The 18,181-nt window shown below is 36.3% G+C and overlaps 1 long non-coding RNA gene across 1 annotated transcript in view; it reads right to left on the bottom strand.

Annotated features, from left to right (window-relative positions):
* Window positions 1-17,080, bottom strand: part of LOC128315701 (uncharacterized) — a 29,516-nt gene extending 12,436 nt beyond the window's left edge. Inside the window, exons 1-2 of the long non-coding RNA XR_008298758.1 lie at window positions 6,827-17,080; window positions 2,463-2,565 (exon numbers count right to left, since the gene is read on the bottom strand). This is a non-coding gene — a long non-coding RNA (uncharacterized LOC128315701). The remainder of the gene's footprint in view (window positions 1-2,462; window positions 2,566-6,826) is intronic.
* Between the last annotated feature and the right edge of the window lie 1,101 nt (window positions 17,081-18,181).

The raw sequence follows: 18,181 nt of genomic DNA, 5'->3' as shown, positions 1-18,181 counted from the left end.
CCTCCCTCCAGGCATCAAGGTTTTGTTTTGTATTAACCTAAACCCCTAGCGCCGCATACCTTCAAAACCCCCTTTCCCTCATGCCCATGAGGTAACGTTCAAAGTTTCATCGTCCCTTTGTGCACATCCATCACCATGTTTGTAAGCCTTCTGATCCTAATAAAAACGGAGCAAGGACCCTTAATCAGGGCTCTTGTCTTTTCTTGGACATTAGCCATCTCTCGCATTTTAATCCTGCATCCCGCTTTCTTGCTGGACAAGAAAGAACTCCAGACCCAGAGTCTATGACACTAACTATATCATTAATTACATTTAATATAATTGACTAAATGATTAAAAATTACCATCATATACTGCATAAAAGAGAAACACTTTAAACATGAAGACACAAGAAAGGCTAGGCACCTGGGTGGCTCAGTTAGTTAAGCATCCAACTCTTGATTTAGGCTCAGATCATGATCTCAAGGCTCATGGAATCAAGCCCCGCATCAGAATCTGTGCTGATAGTGTGGAGCCTGCTTGAGATTCTCTCTCTCCCTCTCTCTCTGCCCCTCCCCCACTCATGTTCTCTCTGTCTCAAAATAAATAAACATTTTAAAAAATGATGTAATAAATGTAAAAGAAAAAGCAACATAAGAGATATAGAGTGAAAACAGAAACCAAAAGAGAGATGGTATTAGTAATAGACAAATACCATATTATGAATAGATAAAATAAAAGCATTGATAGATGTAAAGTAGCATTCATGAAGATAAAAAGTTCAATCCACCAGGATGATACAGTATATAATTTAAATTGTATACATCCTTAATAAAATAGTCTCAAAATACATAAAACAAAAAATTACAGAACTAAGTGAAAAAGTAAGCAAGCCTATAAATACAGTGACATGAAAAAAAAAAACAAAAACAAAAACTCAGTCACTGAGTAAGCAGTGGAAGAATCAGTGATCACATAGAATATGTGAAAAATATAATAAAAGGTAACTTTGTGGACTTATATAGAAAGCACTGAGCATCTGCAGAATACATATTCTGTTCAAAAGCACATGAAGCATCTGCCTAAACTGAATACATACTGGTCCAGAAATCAAGTCTCAATAAATTATAAAGGACTGAAGTCACAAAGAGTAGGTTCTAAGGTATAATAAAGATAGAAATAAGTTACAAAACAACTAGAATGCCCCCAGATTTTTGGAAATTAGGCAATACACTGCTAAATAAGTCATTGGGTAAAGAACAAAAACCCCAGGGAAAACGTAAATATTTTGAGCTGAAAGACAGCAAAGAAGAGATGTATCAAAAATTATAAGATAATGCTAAATAGTGCTCTTAGAAAAAATATATAGCTTTATATGCATACATTAAAGGAGCTAAAACACCTAAATGATCCAAATTTTTTAAACATTTATTCATTTTTGAGAGACGGAGAGAGACAGAGTGTGAGTGGGAGAGGGGCAGAGAGAGAGAGAGAGAGAGAGAGAGAGAGAGAGGGAAACACAGAATCTGAAGCAGACTCTAGGCTCTGAACTGTTAGCACTGAGCCAGACACGGAGCTTGAACTCATCAACCCTGAGATCATGACTTGAGTCGAAGTCGGATGCTTAACTGACTGAGCCACTGAGGAGCCCCTAAAACACTCAAATGACCTAAATATACAACTCAAGTAGATAGGAAAAAAAATCAAGCGAAACACAGAGAAAGTAGAAGGAAGAAAGTAATAAGCAGACATGAAATGAATGAAAACAGGAATGAAAACAAAAACAAAAATAACACAATAGAGAAAATCAATAAAAACAAAACTTGGTTTTTTGAAAAGATAAAATTTTAAACTCTGGTGAGACTGTTAAGTAAATGAGAAGGAAAGATACAGAAATATTACAGGGAACAGAGCATAGACTTAAAATGTTAATAAAGGATGCTATGAATGACTTTAACAAAAATTTGAAAATTAGGTTAAATGGATTCCTTAATACACAAATTACAAAGCTGAAAAAAGATAATTGAAATAGTCGTATATTTATTAAATATGTTAAATCTATATTAAAATCTTCTCCAAAAGAAATCTCCAGTTTTCTTTTACCAGTGAATAGTTTTTACAGTGAACTCTTTTTAATATTTAAGGAAATAGGAATATCTCTCTTACACAAACTATGTCTGATGATGTAAAGAATGAGCCTCTTCAAATTGTTTGATGATGTAAACAGAAATTAAAAATCCCTAACAAAATAATTAGCGATTCAAATGCAATAATGTATGCAACATGTAATACATCATGACCAAGTTGGGTTCTTCTTGATATATAAAAAGAAAATTATTTTAAAGTTCAAAAACCAGTCAGCATAATTTACCACTTCAGCAACAAAAGAACAAATATCACATGACTATCTGGATAGATGAAAAAAAAAAAGTGTTTGATAAAATCCAATAGCCATTTATGAAACAAAACAAAACAAATCTCACCATGCTTGAAATAGAAGAAAACTTTCTTAACCTGTTTAAAAAACTATCTCAATAAATTTTGCAGCAAACGGCATCCTTGGTGTTGAATTTTTAGTCTTTCACCCTGTAACACGGGATAAAACAAGGTACTTATTATTATCACTTCTATTTGGCATTGTATTTGCTGTCCTAGCTAGTGTAAGAAAGCTAGAAAGAGAAATAAAAGGTAGGCATATGAAGAAGGCAAAATATAAAAACTGTTGTTAGTCACTCTCAATGGTTTTTGTAGAGAATCTATTAAACAATTAGAATAAAGAAATTAAGCAATTTGTTGGATACAAGACTAGTGTGCGAGTATCAATTAAATTTCTATATTCTAGTAGTAAGAAGTAGATAATTAAAATTAAAAATTTATTATAACTTCAGAAATACCTAATATCTAGGAATAAGTGAAAATTGTGCAAAACCTCAACGCGCACACACACACACACACACACACAAAACCTATAAAACTGTATTAAAGGAAATAAATATAAAGAAAAGTATTTCCATGTCTATGGACTGGAGGAATTTACATAGTTAGCATTTTGCTTTTTCCCAAATTGATCTATATAATAAATGTACTCACAAATAAAAATCGAGCAGACTTTTTTTTTCGGGGGGGGGGCGGGTAAAATTTGGCAAGTTAATTCTAAAACTGATGTGAAAAAGCAGAAGGATGAAAATAGCCAAGACTATCTTGAGGGAAAAGAACAAAGTACTATGACTTATGCTACCAGATGTCAAAACTTATTGTAAAACTACAGTAATTGTTTCAATATTGAAGTGGAACAAGATGGACAAATAAACCAATGGGATAAAATAGAGCCCCCAAACAGACCTATATCTAAATGGAGATTTGATTTGTGGCAAAGGTGGAATTGCATAGCAGTGAGAAAACAGATGAATACTCTACCAATTGAATTACTATGTGAAAATATATACCCCTTGATCCCTATCTCACACCATGTGTAAAAAATTAACTCTAGGCTAGTTGTAGATCTAAGTGTGAAAGGTGAAACAAAAAAGCCTCTATACAATAAAATAGAGAATATCCTTTCAGTCTTACATTATGCAAAGATGTCTTTAAAAGAAGAATCATAAGTCCTATATAGATAAGGTCTGAAAATTGGAGTAAGAACTTACATTTGTCAAAATACACCATTAAGAAAGTAAAAACACAAGTTATTGAGTGGGGGCAGGTATTTGCAATCTGTAATACTAACAAATAACTTACATCAACAAGAACAGGGGCACATGAGAGGCTCAGATGGTTGAGCATCTGATTTTGGCTCAGGCCATGATCTCATGGTTCGTTGGTTTGAGCTCCGAGTCAGGCTCTGTGCTGACAGCTCAGAGCCTGGAGCCTGATTAGGATTCTGTGTATCCCTCTCTCCCTGCACCTCCCCTGCTCATGTTCTATCTCTCTTTCTCTCAAAAATAAATAAGCATTAAAAAAAAATAACAACACAATACATTGAATAAAAAGATTCAACATTATTACTTGTCTCAGAATACATATTAAAGCCATCCTTCTAAATATCAGAAATTGCCACTAGTTGAGAACAATTGGTTTTGATGACATGGAATTTTGGTTTTAAAATTTACCAGCTGCTTGACTTTGGATAAAGATTTCTTGATCTGTAAATAAATGATAATAATATATGCTCAAAGTGTTTTATCTCTATACCTCAGAAGTTAAGTTCTATTTCTCAGGTGTTTTTAAATGGAAGAAAAAAAAAAAACCACAAAACTCCACCCTAAGTTTCAGGCAATTGAGAGACAAAGGGATTTCACATTTGGAAAACACATTTTAAAACTTGTGGTCAGGTTGTGACTCTAACTCAACCAATGCACAACACATACCCAACCAATATATATTACCTTCATGAACTAATGTAAAAATATATTCAAGAAAGTATCATTTTAGTGTCTAACCAGCTAATCTTAACTTTGGTATGTTAATACTTAAAAAAAAAGAAAAACCACTTGAACCAGAGGTCTTCCTATGCTGCTTTTCTCTCTTTTTTGGCAATTTTGGTTAATCTCTGATATTTATCTAATGTTTATTTACAAATATATAAATGAAAATGCCTAGTGGAATATTTAATTCATATAGATATTCTCGTGTTTCTATATGCAGAAATTATAGTTCTGATTTGAGAACCCTAACTCTACTATTATTAAAGCTTTTGCTAATTTTGAAACTTTTTTTAGAGTTATTTATTTATTTTGAGAGAGGGAGTGAGTGCAAGTGGGGGAGGGACAGAGAGAGAGGGCGAGGGAGTATCCCAAACAGGATCTACGCTCTGCATGAAGCTCAATGTTGGGCTGGATCTCACGACCCTGAGATTATGACCTGAGCCAAAATCAAGAGTCGAACACCTAAATGACTGAGCCACCCAGGAGTCCCTAAAATAACTTTTATTTTAAAATTACAGTCTCACAAATCTCATTCTTTTTTTATCTCTATCTTTTCAGAAAACTCTACCACTCTTGATTTTGATTTTGACTTCTTGCATCATGAATGCCTAGGGGCAAAATGTATTTTTCACTATTTTCTTAACAGTGTAAAGTTCTGGGGTTAGGAACATATGGTTGTGGAGAGAATAGGAGTGATTACTGGAAATCCTTGGAAACTGTCAAGATTCCTAACATCCTGAGACTTCATTTTCCTTTCTCAGTGAAAGTTGTCTGACATTATAAACAATCAGCTTTCCATTTGGTGTTGGTTTTGTTACAGAGAGAAAATAGGCTTTGAAATTAGTTAGGCAGGCAACTTTAAAGGCAAACTTTCTACTTAGCATTTGTGAGACATTAGGAAAGTACTTAATTTCTCTAAACATCCATTTACTCATCAATTGAATCAGGAAATTATATATTATTTATGTTTTTTGCAGTTAGAATCGTAAATGGAAAATATGCAGAACTGTACCTGATACATGCAAATATGGAGTAAGTATGGACTTTCTTCCTTACTCCTTTCTATCCACTTAGGTAGGCCTTGTAGCCCTGGAAGATGTTTTGCATCTTGGCTGTACTCTTCCTCCTTAATAGTCACTCCTCAGACTCGTCCTTTTCATTAGCTCACTGAGGGAGTTACTTTCCTTGTAGCTTTTAAAGATTATTAACTAAGATGAACGGAGTGAACGATCTGTTTTTTTTCCCCAACTGCATGTACTGATTTACCCTTCCTTTGAGAAACAACTGTTATTCCTTTAATATGAAATTCACTTCAGTTCCCCTACCTTTTTCCATGGTTAACATGCTCTTGCCAAGGATTTGTGTGAGTTCCCTCCCTTGGTATCTGAGCAATATTTTCAGCAGATAAGGATGAGTTCTGAGTTCTGCTGTTACCTCTGTTTCCTTCTACATAAAGCACAGTGGGAAAAAATGCAAGGTACCCAGGTGACTTTCTGAGATGCTATCTGGGCCCTAAGACAGCACAGCTACTTGAAATAAGTCTTGATGCCTGCTTAAGAGACTGAGTTCCTTAGATTTGTGGTTCCAAGTTACATTTCACATATCATCATTCTTTCAGCCACACAAGTTGGTGAACAGAGAAGAATGTATTAGTTGTGTAACAAGACATCAAACCAAAAATATTCTAGGTGATTCAATAAGAATATATGACAAATGTGTCTTAATATAACTCTGCATTTTAAAGCCGATCTCCCTAGTGTTTTTAAGAGAAGAATACAGAAGAGAACATTCTTTGCCTAATTACAATTTGCCTGTAGCTTGATGTTATTGCTGTGGGTGTCTCTTACAATGGATCTACACCTCCTTTGCTGCCAGCCGTTGGCATACTCTGTTTCTTGTGCCAAAGCTCTTTCTGAGGACACAGGAGTAAAACAGTGCCTTGAGGAGCATGTGAACTGACTTAAGGAGTCCATGGAAATATATATATTTTTAAGTCAAAATGTATTTTGCTCAAATATTTAAGGTTAGTTATTTTCAAATAAGCAAAATGGAAAAGATAATGGCTATACTTTATTATGTAAGGAAAGAGAAAAAAGAGCTAGAAATACAAGTTTGAGGAATTCTCAGGGGTATCTGACTCTGTTTAATTGTCAAAGAAAAAGTGTATTTAAGTTAATTTCCCCAAATCTGACAGAAATCTTTAAAAGCTGTTTAGAGGTAAACCTTAAATTGAGCAAATTTCAGAAACAATCTCATTAAACATATTCAAGGAAGTATGGAATGAGGCTATTTTGGTAGAAAACGGTGTTTTGCCAACTAAAGAAGTGTGGTATTTTCGGAAATACTGCAGTTATTTTGCTTTTCTATTCCCAGTCAATCACACTTCCTCTACATTATATATGTTATTGTACATAATAATGTACCTTCATATTATCCATAATATTCTCAACTTCTCTTAGATAAATGACTTTCTCAATCACCTCCGTGATTTGTACAGCTGGACTGAGCCAAAGAACTTTTTCAGTCAGATGATCAGAGGTGGCCATATCTGAAGGAAAAATGGTCCTCTAACCTCAGTGGGGAGAGCATGGAAGGAGGCAGCCTGCCTTCAGAAGGTCGAGCTTTACCTGGTTTGGCTGACCACTCCTCCTTCAGCTTCTGTTTAGAAAGGAATGGAGAAATGGGAGGATTACCCTAGGAAAGAGAGCCAGGCACCAGGACAACCTTCTGAGTCACAAACCCTGAATGGCCTTGTCCTTATGCACTCTACTCCTCATGAAGTCCTTCTGTACTCACTGATACATCTGTGGTGTGTGGGCAGTTATGTTGTTCAAGTGATAGCTTTTACTTGTGGTAGTATCCCATTTGAGTCAGCATAGTGCTTTATCTATCTTACCATAATACAATCCTGAATTAATGCAACTCATCTCCCAGAAGGCTTCCATCCAACCATTAGGAAGAAATTTGATTATTGTTGATTTTCTTTTTTTCTTTCACTTGAGGATGAATGGCATACCGGCTCTTAAAACTCAATAAAAAGTACACTTTGTATTAGTGACGACTAATTTTGCATAAGAGCAACCAGATTTCAAATCTTATTCTATTGTACAGAGAGGTTAACAATAATCTGGTGGGAAACGTTGGCTAGTTTAAAGATGAGTACAAAGGAAGATGAGTTGTTGTTTTTAAAAACTCCTTCCCTTAAACAAGATTATACCACCATCAAAGTACTCCAGCAAGTTGTTAGAAAGAGATAAAGGACAGACAAAGAATATTAGTTCAGGGTCAGTCTGAGTCCAAAAATCCAGGTGTGGAAGTCTTTCCACTTTTCGGGGACTCTCCAGAGTCCTTCCACTCTTCCATGGCACTTTATTAAACTGAGTAATAAGGCAGCTTCTCTGTCATTGGCCTTATATCAATCTTAGGAATTTCCCAATTTGTCAGGTCTACAGTGCATTATACTTTCCTCTTATTATTTTGGTTGTGTCCTCCTTCCTTTGGAGAAGTCTTCATTTGAAGCTAATGATTTTTTGTTTGTTTGTATGTTTTAGTGGAGTAGGGAATGGGAACCCATGATGGCTGGATCTTGTCTCCCTCTTCAAATATTTATTTCTGAGTTTATGTTTGTCTTCACTTGCAGCTGTGTTACTGCGATAACCCCAGGGTTAGAAGTAGAAGTTAGATGAATGGTGCCCAGTTGTCATTTCCAGAACTTGAAGTTAAGTGTTTTTCTTTTCACCATGTTCCTATTTTCCATGCAAACTGTAATGCACAGAAAGATGAAATAGGAAGACTTTTGAACTTTCACATCAGGTCTTAGAGAAAGCGTTTTGTTAAAGTGCATTTCACTACCTGACAATAATAGGGCAAACAACATGACTCCAAATATAGCTTCCGTGAAAATTTTGACCTGATAAGATTCCTGGTTGTAACTGATGACACACTTGGAGACAGAGAATCAATCAAGAACTGAATGGTGGCTCCTTAGAATCTGCTGTTTCAAAGTTTGGCCAGTTTGTATCTGTAGCAATTATGACCCTGCCACTACATCAGTCTTGCTGTGGAGCCTTTAAAAGTAGAGATATCAATTGTTATGTCACCACTGCTCACTCCTAACCCCATCCTGATGATCCTTCAGTACATACAGGGTGCGATTCAGGGGTTCTCTGTGTTAAAGAAATCCATAGGTGATTCTGGTGGTTATCAACCAATTTGAATTCTGGTTCTATTACTTACTAACTGTGTGACTCTGGGCACAGCTTTTAACTTCTGCGTATTCTCATTTTTTCATCTAGATTACATAGGCTAATGAAGACTAAACAATAAGTTATTATGTTAGAATAAGTAAATATAATTTAAAGGTGGCTTTAAACAATCATTTAAACTAAATCATTTAAACTAAATCATTTGGTTCATGATTTTAAGATCTTGTCAATTTTACTTCTAGTATTCATAGTGACAGTTATACTCAGGGTGACAGAATGAGTGTAGTTAGTTATCTTCAGAAATAGGAAAATAATTAACTATTTCCCATCCATAATGCAGCAGAGGGGAAAACTTCCCCAGGGATTTCCATCTTGTTCCAAATTTCAATGTTTCATGATTCACATGTCTGAACAGCTGACTGTAGCTGTGTGGTTAAGTACGTAGACATGCCTGGGGTTTTGTTTCTATTCCATCACTCCACATATTGGCTTTCTAAAAATTATTTATCCACTCAAGTGCTGAACAGATACTCTGTATGTATCATTGTATCCTCAGAAATCATTAAAGCCGCCAAGTCTACTGGCCTTGCTGTGAGTCAGTGCACTGCATCAATTACATTTATTAGTACCAATAAGACTTACAATTAGTTATTAGGACAGATATGCTCCTTCGTAATATTTTCTATTGTTTAATGCAGTTGCCAAGCTCCTTACAGAAGAAGAGGGTGCTAGTTTTTTTTTTCTCTATTTCCTCCTTGAGCCTCTTCTCTATCCATTATTCACTGCTCTCTGCCTTGCTCTGAAGAGTGACCCCTATGGACTAAATCTCCCTGGTTCCTTTGCCCTCTGCTACCCTTTTTGTTTGGCCAGTGGTAATTGTGAGTGGGGAATCAGAATGTCTTCTAGACCCAGAGCTCTAGTCATGCAGCCCCACCCAGCTCCCCCATTTCCACCTCTTACAGCATTTGGTAACTGTTTCCGCCTCTTATTGCTTTAGATCTAGGGCTGGTAATGGCTTCCTATTTGTGTCAGGTACTGGGATAGTCATTATGTGTCACGAGCTCACTAACCATACTTAGATCTCCGTATATGTTCCCTTCGCTGATATGTTTGCATAAACCTTTTAGAGTGTGCTGTCAGTTTCCTCCTGAGATGGATAAACAACAAACAAACTTTGCCCTTTATCCAAAGTTCTAGCTTTACATTGTCCTTGGCACAGAGGAGGAGATGCAGGGCACATTTCCCTTTCCTAATATTGTCTAAGCTAATGAGTGGTAGCAACTACAACAGCTTGGAGCACTGTGCCTTAACGGTCTCTGGAAATAGCTTCTTTTAAAGTGTAAGGACACAAAGCATTTGGAAGTACCATGAAGGGTATTTCGGTGGGCTAAATGGGGAAAGGATGGTTAAATGGATGGCTTGGCTCTCTATCTACAAAGGGGAGAAGTCATCATCTACCATTTTCCATGACATTTTTGTTTCTTGAAATTTGGCCTTCACTAAAACATGAAAGAAACTGCAAAGATATGTTTATTGCCATTATGCAGGCATATGTTAACTAGGTCCTCATTCAGGGCAATATTTGGTCTTTTTATCTCCTACATAGCTCTTGTATCATCTTCTATACATGCCTATGCTGATGCTGTTATAACATGCCAGTGCATTGCTTTAACATCTTTAAAGAATTATTTTTATATACTAACACAGAATGTTTTTCTGGTAAGGAATTTACAAGTGAACTCTCTTTGTCATGTAAATTCTAAAATACATCGGCCAATAATTATAATTAGGCTATTTTATATGCATTTAAACACACTGGATGATGTAATCTTTATGTATGTTCAGTTCCTTTCCAAACAAAAATGAGATCTTGTGCTGTGTTAGTTGCTCCATATGCAAGTGTATGCTTCAGCTCCAGGTTTGGATTTGGGGGGCATATTCCAGTCCAAACACAGGGTGAACATCTGCCCATGAAATCTGCAAATATGAACACTTCAGGTATAAGGAGGAACAGGGACAAACCACATAGACAGTTGAGCGGAAAATGTTTTTGAGAAATAATAACACAGGCAAAGAGGACATCAGATATTTGAGGGGAAATGGGTGAATTTAAACTTCATAAGATTAACTAGGAATACCTGTGGACAGACTTTACTGTCCTCCATGGTTTGAGAATGCAGAAGTAGTCAGATCTAACAGAGAAAGTGGTAAGCGGTATGTAACAATTACTACTTATTTCCTTTAGCATACATACATAGGTGCCTCTAAGACACAACACCCACCAACACCAAGAAATTTGATACTGTATTCTTTAGGCAATAGGAAGCTATTAAATGTCTTGAAGCAAGGGAGCAATATGATCCATGCTTCATTTTATTAAAAGTTACTTGGAATGGGTGTGTATGATTTGTTGAATTGTGGGTATTTTGCCAGATCGGGAGATCAATCAGGGAACAGTTGCTGTGATTCAGGCATGACATAACGAACACCCGAATGAAGAAGCATGGATGGACCCAGTGATATGGATGAAAAGGGAGGACCATGTGCGAGGAGAATTAACCAAATCTGAAGCTACATGTGGGGACTTGGGGCTAGGGAGAAAGAGTGGCCAAAATATTTTTAGGATATTTTAGTCTCTATGGTTGCAGCAATATACACTGAAGAAAGGGGAAATTATGAAGAGGAGTTGGGAGAAACTGAGGACGTGGCAAAGGTGTTTTAAACCTGGTGAATTTGAGAGGTCGGCAATACATATTGTCTATAAAACATCTGGAAGTTCTCAAGTGCAATTTGAAAAGGATTTAGAGGTACAGACCTAAGCCTGAGAATCATATGCCTCGAGTTGACACTTTAGGCTGTAAGTGCAATTGAAATCACCAGAGAAGGGGACATGATGTAGGGAAAGAAGTAAAGTAAGGGTGGGGAAAAAATCGTTTTGGAGAAGGCTTATCATTTGAGGACTTGAGGAAAAGTCAGTGCAAAGAACTTACTTTCCATTTTAAGATTTAGAAGTGTTTCCTCATGCATTTCCTAACTTGATCAACAAGATAACCCTGAGAGGGCAAATGGTATTAACCCCAGGAAAAGAATGCCAGATACTGAAGTGGCTTGGCTAGGCTTGTTCAGTAAGGAGTAGGTAGAATAAAAACAAAAAGTCAGGTCTCTCATGTCTTCAGTTCAGCAACTTGCACACTGTCTTCGTCTTTAAAGGGGGATTTTCAAATGGAATGTCCCAGAGCTCTGGGGTCAGGGGGAGGAATGTCTGAGAGCCCTCAGGGAATCTGCAAAGCGCCCTCAAGAAGCCCTCTCTGAATGGAGGAGGCCTGGAGAGGGAGGCAGAGCTCAGTACGATTTATTGAGGCTAACTCTCAATACATACCAAATCATAACCAAACATCTTATTTGTACATGAGGTTCAGTCACAATCAGTGCAAAAACCACAGGTTCAAATATTCCTTGATGTCGAGCTCTTTCTAAGACTGACTCATCTTCATAAAACCCACACAATTCTGTGAAAACTTCTCTTATGTTACCTAGGGAAAACAACACAGGGCGAGGGGTGGGGATTTTCCATATTACTTGTGCCTCTTACAGTATTGTACTGTTCTAATACAGTATATGGGAGGTGGCTTCAAGGCTGAGTGGCAAGATGTATCGTTTTAAGAGGGCATAGCAGAACGTTCTAATGGTTGGAAAACAGCTTCTTTGTCTCTTTTGGCACCTAACTTACCAAATGGCAGCTTCAATATTGAAGCAGAAAGAATTTTTGGATATAGATATCATGCATCCCAAAAAGATTTTCAGTAAGATAACAAAACACAAACACACACATTTAGGTCACTTCCCTGGAATGCATTTGAGTTTTTCCAGGTTTGCCAGTTTTTCGTTATTTTGTGCCTTATGTATTCTTAGAATTGAGCTTATTCATACTTCTGTGAATAAAAACATTGCTTCTTGGGGCACCTGGCTGGCTCAGTCTGTTAAGTGCCCATCTTGGGCTCAGGTCATGATCTCACAGCTCGTGAGTTCAAGCCCCTTGTCAGGCTCTGTGCTGACAGCTCAGAGTCTGGAGACTGCTTCGGATTCTGTGTCTCCCTCTCTCTCTACCACACCCCTGCTTGTTCTCTATCTCTTTCTGTCTCTCAAAAATGAATAAACGTTAAAATTTTTTTTTTAAAAAGCAACTCTTCTTTAACTTCTCCCATAATTCAGAAATCATCATGGGAAGCAAGTTTCAAATCCGTGGAGACCTAGGTCTGAAATATATTCCAATATGTTTAGAAAATCCACTAAATATCTTCCCTGTAGTTTTGTAAAATATGTAAAGAAGAGCTCATGCAAAGAAATGAAACAGTCAGTTAATTATGTAAAAGATCCCATGAACTGCATGAGTTCAGGCATCCAACAGTTTTCTAAGGACTGCAAAGCCTGGGATTGGGAACAAAGGACAGTAACCTTTACCAACAGCCAGCTACTGGGTTTGGGGCTTGAAATATAGGACTTAAATGGGTTATTTAATCAACCTTTGAATGCAGGAATTATTACCAGAATTTTATACAGGGAGATACTGATGCTCAGAGAAATGAAGGTACAAGCCCAACCACAAGCAGGGGACTTGGAATTTGATCCTTGATCAAATTTACTGCAAAGACTGCTATGCCGGGTTGCCTCCAATCAAAACCTGAGATGGGTGAACTCATGTGGAAAAGCATGCCTTCGTAATTATCTTCTGGGTTGGGTTATACTCAGGCGTGGTCAAAGAAACAGAAGGTCTAGGCAGTGCATATAACAATGGCTTATTATAGGGATTTGATGTCATGCAGTTGAAGGAGCTTGTTTCACAGTCTATGTGAAGCTGTGTCTGATGCTAAAGTCTGAAGACCAGAGGTCAAGCATCAGAGAAGGGCAGATGAACATCAAGTTGGGAAAGCAAGCTCAAGATGGAACTTGAAAGACTGAGCTCAACCCACAAGGATGGTCCGAAACCTTTATTAGACTGGCTTCACCTCCAATTGTGATGATGGGGGTGTGCTATACAAGATGCTGGCTGCCCTTTATCACAAAGCTAACCACATACCTGACTCCAAAGCAGGAAATTTGGCAGGAGCCATAGGAGCTTTGAACCCAGATGTTGTGTTTCCTAACCAGAAAAGCCAGAAAGAAGCAATACTAGGATGTCATTCACAGACTTCTTGAAGATAAAGCAACGTATCTTCTTCACCTGACCTCCCAAATCTCATTCCAAATGCTTCCCGTGGCCCATGCTTACATGGACCAAATGGCCTTCTGGGAAATGAAGATAAACCAGGCTGTGTATTATGCAGCCTGTCTTCCCCTTCTCTGGAATGTCATCTACTTGTTTCTCATTCACAAACACATTTTAAAATGCAAGTAAGAGTAGAATTATTGTATATGAAGTAAATAATTTGCAATTATTTGATAGTTCAGCTATTATTATTCACATTATTTTTCTATTAAAATATGATATTGCACAGCTGACCTAGCCTTTACACCCATATGAATCTGTCTACTGTCATCAAATAGTTTAAATAGACATGTCTTATTAATCAGGTCACCCTCCCTAACAATGCATCTTTCCCCTCTCAATACGAATGTGATGATTTCTATGGCACAATGTAAAACAATTATAGAAAAAAAAACTGGAAGTGAATTAAATACCTCAGAAATTCCAGTGTCATAGATGTTATTCAGTTAAACTTCTTTGGGTTTAGGTAACAATTATAAAACACTAGGTAAATTGCTACCTTTTGTTTATGTCTTGTGCTATGTCTTTATTCTTCTGTGTACTTGTTTTCTGGTGTGTGTGCCCATGTCTTTAACTTTTTAAAAAAATGATGTATAGAATTAGGTTAATCAGAGCCCTTTGTTTTCATAAAGTGCTACCATCATTTTCCAGACATGACTTAATTTTATTGCACTTTTCCTATTTGTTAATTATGTAATAAAATAATATTCATAAATCTACCACTAAAACCAAAAATGAAAACATTCCCATTAACGCGCTTTACCTATGTTCTCTATTTCATCTTCTCGTGTTTCTATTACAGATAACCACTGCTGTGAATTTCGTATGTGATGTTGCCCTACAAAATGTTTGCATGTATAACGTATTCATACATACATATGTGTACATCTTCCTAAATGGTTGTGTATGCATATTGCTTTTTCACACATCCTCACACATTGCATATATATGTATATATATATATATACACACACACACACACACACATGCATAAAAATATATTGTTTTACTTATTTTGAAATCTATAAAAATGGTATCATAGTGCCTTCTAGTACTTGCTTTCTGTACTCAATGTTATTAAAGCTTAACCATGAGGGAAAAAAAGCAAAAATGAACCTTTGGAACCTCATCAAAACAAAAAGCTTCTGCACAGCAAAGGAAACAATCAGCAAAATTAAAAGGCAACCGACAGAGTGGGAGAGGATATTTGCAAATGACATATCAGATAAAGGGTTAGTATCCAAAATCTATAAAGAACTTGTCAAACTCAAAACCCAAAAAAACAAATAATCTAGTGAAGAAATGGGCAAAAGACATGAATAGACACTTCTCCAAAGAGGACATCCAGATGGCTAACAGACACATGAAAAAATGCTCCACATCACTCATCATCAGGGAAATACAAATCAAAACCACAATGAGATATCACCTCACACCTCTCAGAATGGCTAACGTGAACAACTCAGGCAACAACAGATGTTGACGAGGATGCGGAGAACGAAGATCTCTTTTGCACTATTGGTGGGAATGCAAACTAGTGCAGTCACTCTGGAAAACAATCTGGAGGTTCCTCAAAAATTAAAACTAGAACTACCCTACAACCCAGCAATTGCACTACCAGGTGCTTATCCAAGGGACACAGGTGTGCTGTTTCGAAGGGGCACACGTACCTCAATGTTTATAGCAGCACTATCAACAATAACCAAAGTATGGAAAGAGCCCAAATGTCAATCGATGGATGAATGGATAAAGAAGATGTGGTATATATATACAATGGAGTATTACTCAGCAATCAAAAAGAATTAAATCTTGCCATTTGCAACTACAGGGATGGAACTAGAGGGTTTAATGCTAAGTGAAATTAGTCAGAGAAAGACAAACATCATATGACTTCACTCATATGAGGATTTTAAGATACAAAACATCTGAACATAAGGGAAAGGAAGCAAAAATAATATAAAAACAGGGAGGGGGACAAAACATAAGAGACTCTTAAATATGGAGAACAAACAGAGAGTTACTGGAGGGGTTGTGGGGTGGGTGGATGGGTTAAATGGGTAAGGGGCATTAAGGAATCTACTCCTGAAATCATTGTTGCACTATATGCTAACTTGGATGTTAATTTAAAAAATAAATTAAATAAAAATACCAAAAAAAAAAAGAGAGAACATATTTGCTTGCTAAGGGGAAGAATCCAATAAAAGGCAGAAAATGAAATATTACTTCAATCACAACTTTTAACAAATAAGATGGTCTATCAGTATATAGACATATAGTAGAATCCTATGCACCTTTTATAAATGCTTATATTATAAAACATTTATGAAATTTTTGATATAGAATGTTTAGATTATCAAAATTTTAAATAACATGTAGAATGTACTTCTAAAGTGTGTAAGTCTATTTGCTTAGATTAACCTCTAGAAGGCTATGATTCTAACTGCTATCAAGGCTAAAATTGAATCTTTCTGCTTGGTTGGCGTATATTTTTACCATGGAATTTTGTATTCTAATTTTATGAATTCAAAATAAAAAGCAAAGTCTCAAAAAAAAGTTTAACCATGTTGTTCATAAGGCTATAAATTCATTTATTGTCACTAGTATAGAATATTCCATTGTGTAACTTATGTCATACTTTATTTATCTACACTCCTACTAGTGGGCACCTAGATTTCTTTCACGGTTTTCTTTTACAAAGTGTGCTATAAATGTTTCACATTGGTTCTTTGGGGGAATGTAATTAGTAGTGGACATGCTGAATGGACACAGCATAAGAGAATATTCCAATACAAAAATGGGAAAAGGTCATGAATAACAACCATGTAAGGTAACATACATATACAGTGATATGTTCAACCTCCTTAATACTCAAATCACATATCACAATGACCCACTGTTTCACATTCATTTAAATAACGAAAATTAAGATGTATGACTCTTTCCAGTGTTGGAAATTCATATTCATATATGATCATATATATATATATAATATATATTCATATTCGCATATTCATACATCAAGGCTGCTTGGTGTTGGGCGGGGGAGCGCTTGGAAGTGAGGGTGGGGCCTGGCCGGTCGGCCCCTGCAGCTGGGAAGGGGAAAGGGTCGTGGGGGTGTGTGGGGACGATTGCGTTGGGCGGTGGCAGGGTCTGTTGGGCTGTGCCCTTCGGTCCTCCATCACGGGCCGGCAGCATGACAGACCGGCAGCATGATATATATTTTCGTATATGTATGAATATATATGTATACGTATACATATATATTCATATGCTCATATGAAAAATACGGCATAACATATTAGTAGGGAAAGGAGAAATTGTGAATATATATGCATACATATGCATACATGCATATATATAAATACACATATGCATATGTATTTGCATATATATATTCAGTTTCTCCTTTCCCTACTAATATGTTATGCTGTATTTTTCATATCTGAGTTATATATATGTGTGGTTCTCTGGGTATCTGCTCTACTGCTCTCTTCAGTTTGTCTATACCTGTACCAGCCACAAAGTCTAATCACTATAGCTTCATAATAAATTGTGTTAAATTGAAATAGCAATTTGTTGCTCCTTCTCCACCCTCTCCTTTAAGATAGTCTGAGACAATTTGAGCCTTTTGCATTTCAGTACAGATGCATCACTTTTTCAAGTTCCATCAAATAAAATATGATTTTTTTCTGATTTATTTAATGTTTATTTATTTCTTTGTGGGAGGAGGGCAGAGAGAGAGAGAGAATCTTCAGCAGGCTCTGGAGCCTGTAGGGCTCAATCTCACAACCATGAGATCATGACCTGAGCCAAAATCAACCGTCAGACATTTAACTGCCTGACCCACCCAGGTGCCTCCTGAAAAAAATGTGATTTTTTAAAACTAGATTGCATTGATTCTACATGTCAGATTGGAGAGCATTAAAATCTTAATGCACTTAAGGTTTATGGTTTTTGTTGTTGTTGTTGTTGTTGTTGTTGTTGTTGTTTTATGCATGAATAGGAGCTACTGTTTCATTTGCTTAGGTCTTCTTAATATCGTTCAGGAAAGAAAATGTATGATTTTCTGCATATAGGTAGTTCGTATCTTCTGTTCAACATTAGGTATTTATAATTTTTAGATAGTTATGTTTGTTGTATGAATCATGCTTTTTAAATTACATATTCTGGTTGTCTATGACTGCTGCACAGAAATGCAACTGACTTAAGATTTCAAAAATTGATTCTATGCCTTGCTTTCTTACTAAATTATCTGTATTTATGATATCTATAATAATATTCTATTAACTTATATATGCATTTATGAA

Source organism: Acinonyx jubatus, chromosome A1, assembly GCF_027475565.1.
Source record: "Acinonyx jubatus isolate Ajub_Pintada_27869175 chromosome A1, VMU_Ajub_asm_v1.0, whole genome shotgun sequence".
Taxonomy (NCBI): domain Eukaryota; kingdom Metazoa; phylum Chordata; class Mammalia; order Carnivora; family Felidae; genus Acinonyx; species Acinonyx jubatus.
The sequence above is the reverse complement of the archived record's forward strand: the minus strand, read 5'-3'. Positions and strand labels throughout refer to the sequence as shown.